At 57.1% G+C, this 8230-nt stretch overlaps 1 protein-coding gene across 1 annotated transcript in view; it reads right to left on the reverse strand.

Annotated features, from left to right (window-relative positions):
- CHST8 (carbohydrate sulfotransferase 8) overlaps window positions 1-7238 on the reverse strand; it is a 148174-nt gene extending 140936 nt beyond the window's left edge. The window contains exon 1 of the mRNA XM_088536529.1: window positions 7222-7238. The gene's annotated coding sequence lies outside the window, so the exon portion shown is untranslated. The remainder of the gene's footprint in view (window positions 1-7221) is intronic.
- Between the last annotated feature and the right edge of the window lie 992 nt (window positions 7239-8230).

Genomic DNA, 8230 nt, shown 5'->3' on the forward strand with positions numbered 1-8230 from the left:
ATGGGTTTTGTTGTTTTCTGGTTTTAAGGCTAAATCCATATGATTTCTTGACAATGGCAAAATAAATCTTAAACTTAAAATTATTATTAAAGTCACCCTTTTTTCTTTCTAAAAGTATTCCCCATCATTCCTCATCTTAAGGAATCCAGATGGATAAGGAGAGAGAAATATTTCCAGAAGGTGTCCTTGAAAATGTGGGAGTGAGTAAAGGAAGAAGGAAGGGAGGTGGCTGTGCTGCCCCCTCCCCAAAGTTGCTCCATTCAGAAACGTTGCTGTTCAGAAACAGTGGGTGGGCGCACGCGTGAGCTCAAGTGATCCCCTTTCTGAATAGCTATTTAACTGCAGGGAACTATAGTCGTTCTAAAGACATATCTCTGTTGCAATCTATAATGAATATAATCTTCAAGGGGCAATAACTTCTCTCAATTACACAATTTTTCTGATAAAAATATGTCATTTGTTACAATCTAGGTTGTCAGCTCCTCCGGCCATGGACATGCACATTTCTCAGTAAAGTATCTCAGACAGCTGCAGCCTGAGACTATAAATAAGAAGAGCAATAATGTTAAAGCGTAATTTAGGCCTTTCTAAAAAACTGCACATTAACATAATCTTTGGAGTTATTTTTCCAACCTAACGGCGTGTGCAGGGCAGCCGACGGGAGAGCTCCCATCGGGGCGGCTTTGCGGCGCGCTCTCCAGGGAGGGCCCTGGGCTGCTGACACCCCTTGCAGGCGCGTGGTGCTCCCGAGCCGGCGGAGCGCCCCGTCGCTTCGGAACAGCGCGCGGTTGTGCCCTTCGTCGGGAGAGGAGGGGAGGCCCCGCGTGGGCAGCCGCGGTCCGCGGAGCCGCGCGCGCTCCGGAGATCCTCCGGTGCCGAGGGCGCGAGCGGAGTGGGGAAGGAGAGCTATAAATTACAAAGCGCTGGCCTGCGGCCAGGCCCAGGGGAAGCTGCGTTTAGCATGTCATTCCCAAGCAGCAGGATGAAACCTGCTCTCCTTTCAGAAGAATTTGAATGGGATTTGTTATAAGGCCGCTTTGATTGAAATATCACCAGCCGACTTTCCATGACAACTGGGGCACCGATTGCAATCGCCTGTCGGGGAGGGGGGGAAGCCTCCTCCACCAGCCCGAAAGGATGATGAGGATGATGATAGAGCCCCATCAAATATTTATGAAAACCGGATGAATTTCTGTGCTAGCAGCATGCTGGTGATATAGCAGAGACTTCAGATAAACTCCTGACATGAACCTCAGCTCACAGATTCCCCAGTATGAACCAAAGGTTGAACAATAAGCTGATTCTCATACTCTGCAATAAAAACGCTGTGCGGAAGGTTAATAGCAACATAGTTGGAGATACAGTGCAGGTAAATGCGGTGATTTATTATCCGCAGCTAGTATTTACAGACTGACATCAGTGCTGGAGGCCTCATATATGAAGTGTAGGATCAGAAGAGCTTCTCATGAGCTGGATGCTCCCTGGCAGTGGCTGCTGCACAGAGCTATGCCAAAGCACCAAAAACGCACATGTGCTTTCCAAGAGGTGCAAAAGGGTGAATTAATTAATTATTTTAAGGATAGGAAAGTTGCTTTAGACTTAAGATGCTGAAAAGTTTATTTTAAATAAAAAAGGACAGAAAAAAAGAAAAATCAGCATTACTTTACTATAAACACAAAAATTATGCATGTAACTGTTGCACCACGAACTCTAAGACCCATGTTTAAGGTTGTGCAATAATATTTTTGGTGGCCTCTGCAGGCCAGGGGCAGGTTGAGAGCAAACCCCCTCTCCCTCTGCTGCGGCACTGCGGGCTGGGCCGGCTGCCACCCGGCTGCTTTGGCACCCGCTGGGGACACACAGGCCCTGGTGGCAGCGCAGGAGCTTCCTCCGATTGATCTTCTATCCAGAGCTGAACCATTTTGGTAGGAAATTACAGCAGATCCTGTGCTAGCAGATCCGTACACTGCTGCTGGCGGCGCTCGGTGAGTGGGGCAGCCGGGCTGCGAAGGCACCTTGGCAGTGTGGTGGGGCCGGGCTGCTCAGAGAATTAACACGTTTCCTGCTGTGGCCTTACGGGGTTTGCTTTGTTTGTTTGGGATGCAAGTGTGGCAATGGGTGCTATTGGAGAAAGTCAAGGGGGAAAAGCATGCAAGCATTTGTAAAATATCTGGGAGATGGCAAGGAGTGACCTTCCCTCGAGGTGGTGGCTGCTGGATGGGCCGAGCTGCGCGCGGGGAGACGCGAGGGTGGGATAACTCCTTGCCCTGCTCTGTCGCGCAGACTGCGCTTTGATAACCTCCAGCTGAACCCGTTTCAATCACTGCAGATGAGCACAGGATTAGCACGTCTCTCGCTGAGAAATCCCGTGTCTGAGGAGCGCAGGACGGAGGGACGGTGCTGCAGGCGCGCGGTCCTGGGAGCCTCGCTGGGGCGCAGGGCTGCGCGTGGGAACGGCCTCACACGGGGGCAGTCACCGCATCCTCCCCACGGCGATCCTCGGACTCCTCTGTCTGATCAGCTGTGATGCTACTCCTATATTTTTTCTCTTATTTCATAGATCTTATCCTAAATATATACGTATTTTTTATTCTGGATAAAGGCAATGTTGAAAGTTTCAGAACCTGAGGCCTTTGGTTTCCCCCTGCCCCGAATGAAATAGCAGCATTACCCTTATTTCCTCCTGATGCCCTCATCTAGCTTCCCATGTGCACTTTACATCTCAGAAGCTTTTTTACTGTTTCAGCTTATATCAGCTGAAAAATATATGCTTTAAGGAGATTGGTCATGCAAAAAGAACTGTTAAAGTATAGTAAATAATTATTTATGTAATGGATTCTATTAAGGAATGTAAATGTAGATACCTTCTTTAAGCAATATCCCCCCTACAGGCTGCAGAACTGAAGGCACGTTACATCAAATACTTAAATAGGGTGCCCGAGGTCAGACATTTAACTGCCCTGTCTAGGCAATGTGGGGACTGTAGACGTTCAAGGCCGTGTCCTTGTGCTGGGGGGTCCCATTGAGCAGAACGAGGCACCGAGGGCTCTCGAGCTGTTTCTGGGCAGATATTTGTGGAGTTAAAAGGACCCAGATTCAAGCGCCAGGATCTTGGCAGCCTTGGCAGCGGCCGCTGAGGAGCAGAGCCGCATGGGCGAGGGGACGCGGCGCTGCCAGCGGAGCGCTGCTCGGGAAGCTCGTGGAAGGGATCGCGGCCTCAACCAACGTGGTTACTGCTGCGCTCTCAAGGAGCGTCTCTTCCTGGAAGCGGCCGCTCGGTGCCCGTGGTCAGTACCGGAGCCGCTGGGCCCGGCGGGACGCGACGCGGCTCCTCGTGGCCTGGCATGGAGCCCGCGGGCGCTGGGCGCCGCTTCCAGGGAGGTGCGGGACGTCGCCGCGCGCTCAATGCACCCCGGGCTGCATCGCGCGCGGGCAAGTGCCAAGCGCCTGGTTAATGCCACTTGGACGGGGAGCTGGCACCGCGCTGAGCTCCGATGCATCAAATTAGCATCGATCCGCAAAATGTTACTGAAGGGTTTCTTAAATGTGCCAAGTTTTAAAATCAATGCCAGAGAAAATGGGCTGCTTCATTTTTTTTTCTTCTTTTATTTATTTTTTTTTTTTTGAGTGTTTGATGAACCTTTCTACTTCCCTACCAGGAGACCAAGGGCACTTCACCCCTGTGCTTGAGATGGGCCAATTCTGTCCAGGCCTGTTTCTCCCAGCGGTATTCCCTTGTCACGGCGCCCATCCCGGGCCGCTTCCTTGGCGCACGGCCAGGCTCTGTGCCAGCTCCGTGGGGACGACGGCTCCGCGTGCGCCTGCCGCGCTGGCACGGACGGGGCCGGAGCGCCCCTCGCCGCGCCGCTCTGCTGCGGGAGCAGCCCGCTCGGAGCTCGAAACTCGTGGTGACTAATCTGTGAAACGGGCCGCCCTCGTCGCGGTTTGCCGCGTGCCCCAGTTAGGCGCCGTCTGTGCGGATGGAGAAACGCGGGACGTGCTGCCGGCGGAGGAGCCGGCGCTGCCGCCTTCCCTCCTCGCACTCCCGCCGCCCCGGTCCCCGCTCGGGCGAAGCGGCCGAGGCGCCGCCGCTGCCGGGATTTGCGGGACTTCCAGCCTCCCGCTTCCAGGTGAGGCGTCCCCCGGGCTCGGCCTGGCCCCGGCCGGGCGAAGCTCCCGCCTGGGCTCTGGCTAAACCGCGCGTAGGACGTTGCACTCGCCTCCTGCTGCATCTCTCTTGCTGTGGTATTTTGGCAATCGCTTCCCACCTGCCTTGCTGTCGCCTTGTTGCACCATATATTCATCTGTTACTCTTTATATTTAACGTTGCTGGCAATACTAAATGCTAGCGCTGTGCCCAATATACTATAAAAACACACAAGCAGCTGACGGAGCTCGCTCGTGAGAAGCGCTGCTGATCTCTCCTTCTCCGCATGCTCTGGGCAAGATCCAGAGGATGCTTAACCAACGTCTTGGAGCAGATTTGGCTCCTAAATTTGGGTTTTTCTTATCGATTAGTAATGTGGAGAAAAAAGAATTTTTGCAGACCCTAAATGCGTTAATTGTTTTTTGAATAAGTGGCCAGGTCATCCATCCTCTTTGCTATAATCTCCGCTCTCTTACCAAGCCAGTGAAATATTATCCAGGCATTTCTGTCAGGGAAACGCAGTGATAAATGGCCGTGTTTGGGGATCGGGGGGAGCAGCGCTGCTTGGCGCAGCGCTCTGGCCACGCGAAGCCGGGGGCTCACGGGCCTCCCGGGACACGCGCTGTCCCCAAGCACGGTCTGGTGGGACACGGAGCTTTGGGAGGTGGTGATAGGTGAAGCAAAACACACCCTGCCCTCCCAGTGCTACTCGCTGCCTTCCCACTTCCCTCTTCCTCTATTCTGCTTTTTCTTAGCCTGTTTCATTGACTCTCGGTTAAGTTAATCGTTCCCCAGTCTGAAACGCAATCACATTGCTAAGAGCAGGGTAACAGGGTAAACAGAGAAATCTCAGAATTTCCCTATTTCTCCAAGAATCCCTGTGTGCAGCTCCCCCTCCATGGCTTGGGCAGGCGCCAAGGGCACGTCCGGCGCTTCCCTCCCGCCGGGAGCAGGAGCAGGGCTGCCAAAGCTCCTGCAAACGGCTCCGAGGGCTGGACGAGCGCTCGAGCCCACGGCCCCGGCGCCCGCGCGGGCTCCGCGCATCGGCACGGGCGCTTCGGCGCCCTGCGAGCTGCAGCCACGCGCTCGCCCCCGCCGCGGCCTGAGCGGAGCAGCAAGAGCTTTAGCTGTGCCGACCTGCTCGGGGTCAGCAGAAACATAAAGAACATGTTAGCAAATTGGTTTGGGACATTAATTGTGGGCATTGCACTGAGTAGAGATTTTTTTTTCCCAGGCAGAAAAATTCAATTTTAGTATTTCAGAAGTGATTCTGAGGATGCTCTGCTGAGCCCATGGACATACTTTTCAAATACCATAAGGCAAAGAGTAGTTGCTGAATCTCTTCAGTCTTATTAGCTTACATAAACATAGAAATTTGAATAATATTTAAAAAGCTAAATTCTCCTGATAATCCATAATCAGTAAATGTTCATTACTGAGATGTAGCAAATATGCATGAAATTTCCCCAGTGACATTCTGGTTACAAGATTTAAGAGGCGTAGCAAAGCCCTCCTCCACACGCGGCCCGTGTAGCAACTTCCCCAGCTTGCAAAGGTCAGTCGGCAGCAGCGCAGACCTCTCGTGTTCCCCTTCAGTAACTGGCAGAAGAAAATCAGAATTCACGGTTTCGTTTTACAGCCCTGGTGATCTATAAATAAATCATCTACACGCGATGATTGATGTCTCCATATAAATAATTAAGTCTTGACCTTATGTTATGACACTTGCTAAATTTTTGGCACTTGAAACTAATGCTCAGAAAATTTCCTTGACATCAGATAAATAAAGGCGGTGGGAAGGGAGGGAGGGAGGGAGGGGGATGCCAGGTTACTGTTTACACTGCTTTTGTTCGGTCTCATTCTCTCCGCTCACTGATGATGATGTTTATTAATCACCTCTGTCGCGGTCCACGCTGCGGGGATGCCCCCCTTTCCCCTTGCTTGCTGCCCAGGTGCCCGCCCAGGCCCAGCTGAGGCTTCCTGCAGCCGCTGCCTCGCGGGGCTGCGTGACCCGCGGGGCGCTTCGCGCTCACTCCCGTTCCACCTGGCGCTGCCCCGCGGGGAGCCGGGCGCCGCGGCCGCTCCGAGCTCCCCATCCACCTCGCGCTGCCGCCGCTGCCGGGGGAGCGCAGAAGGCCGGAGCGGAGCCGAGAGCTCAGCCCAGCCCCGAGCTCCTGGGCCTAGTCCTGGCACAGAGGAAACCCTGGGGTGCGGCGGGTGCTGAGGAGGCGGCGCAGTCGTCCGGCAGACTGAAACCTCAGCCTGAACCAGCAAGAGCTTTTCCATCACATGCGGAGCGCCGCTAACACAGAGGATGGATTTAGCAGCTGCATCTCTGATACTCACTTAGGAGACCATGAGGTTACCATCCGCCCTCCCTCACCAATACTGTATATGCAGCCTGTGCTCCGAAGAGCTGTGACTTTTCAATTTCACACGCGTGGCACGGTAATCCTCAAAATAAAAAGGACACCGGGGCACACCCATGACTTCGGTAAGGGCGCCCACCCGCACCCAGCGCGAGGCCACGCCGGCCAGCGCACTCCCTTACAGCGCAACTTGATGGGGCTTGCCCAGCCCCTCAGAAAGCTTCAAGAAAGAGACACCCCGACCCCGGCACCCCGCCGAGCCGCAGCCCCGAGGTGCCCGAGCGCCGCGTTGTGCCGAGCTCCTTCCCCGGCCCCCGCGGAGGATCCGCGTGCGAGCGCTGCGCGGCTCTGCGCGCCCCGCGGAGCCGCTGCCGCCGGGGCCGGGACCGGAGCCTCTCGGCAGCCCCGCGGCCGCCGCCTCTGCGCGGCTCGGGGAGCGCGCGGCGCCGCCGCCCCGGCCCCGGCTGCGGCCGCGATGCAGCGCGATGGGCGCCCGCCCGGCCCGGCCGCCGCCCGCGCGCGCGGAGCGCCGCGGAGGGGCCGCTGCGCGTCCCCGCCAGCCGCGCTCGGGAGCCGGGGCGCCGCCCGCGGGCGCGGTGAGGGGCGCCCGGCGCGGGCTGCGCGGCCGGGGCGCAAGTTTGGGCACTTGGGCGAAGTGGCGCGGGGAAAAGTTGGGGAGCCGCGCGCGGGGGGAACCGCACTGACCTGCGCCGCTCCGCGCTGCGCTGCGCCGGCCCGCGGCCGCGCCCGGCTCAGCGCATCCTCCGCGCCCGGCTCAGCGCATCCTCCGCGCCGCTGCCGCTCCGCTCCGCGCGGCTCTGCCCGGCCGCGCGTCCTCCCCGCGCGGGGGGCGGCTCGGCGGGGAGGGGAGACGCGGCCCCGCCGCCCCCGGGCCGCCTCCGCCTCCGCCTCCTGCTGCCGCCGCCGCGCGGAGCCCGCGGGACGGGGCCGGGGCCGGGGCCGGGGCCGCGCCTGCTCCGCCCGCCGCGCTCCGCTCCGCCCCGCTCCGCGCCGCCCCGCGCGGCCCGGGCAGGTGCTCGGCCGGGCTCGGGAGGCTCCTGCGCGGCAGCTTCGCCGCGTCCCCCCGCGCTGCGCGGGGTGAAGGGCGAATTGCGGCTCTCCGCAGCGGGGCTGCCGAACAAACGCGTGTCTCGAGGCTCAGCCGCACGCGTGCCAGCCCCTGGCCAAAACAGCGCAGCCCCCACATGGAAAGTTGCAGGGGGGAGAAAAGGTCCCGAGAAAGCCGCTGTGAGCAGCCTCAGTGCTCTACGGGGATCTTTTTTATTTTTCATTTTTATTTTTGGTAGGGAAAGAGGAGGAGAATAGAGCAGTGAGGGTTTTCTTATGTATCTTATATCTCACGTCTTTCTTATATTGTTCATTGTAGACATGCGCTTCCTGCCAGTTGAGTCTTCCTCCAGCCTGCAATTTAACAGTATTGAAAATATCTATATTTTCAGGCCAATTGTGGAGATCAGTGGCCCACAAAAGCACAGGATTGTGAACACAGGCCCCAAGGGGGACCGGCGGGAGTAATTGGAAGGGACTCGAAGTGACGCGATCGTGAGCAGCGGGTGGAAGCGGGAGCCGCGGTGGAGCGCGGAGCAGGTAACCGCCGCGGGGTGGCCCTTGCACGCTCTGCTGCCGCTTTCCATCGTCACGCACCGAGGCTTTTCCAACACAGTTGTGCGGCAGCATCAACAGCCTCGTAACA

This window comes from Tinamus guttatus, unplaced genomic scaffold (genome assembly GCF_059628265.1).
Source record: "Tinamus guttatus ecotype Peru unplaced genomic scaffold, ASM5962826v1 Tinamus_guttatus_pri_ptg000674l, whole genome shotgun sequence".
NCBI classification, from domain to species: domain Eukaryota; kingdom Metazoa; phylum Chordata; class Aves; order Tinamiformes; family Tinamidae; genus Tinamus; species Tinamus guttatus.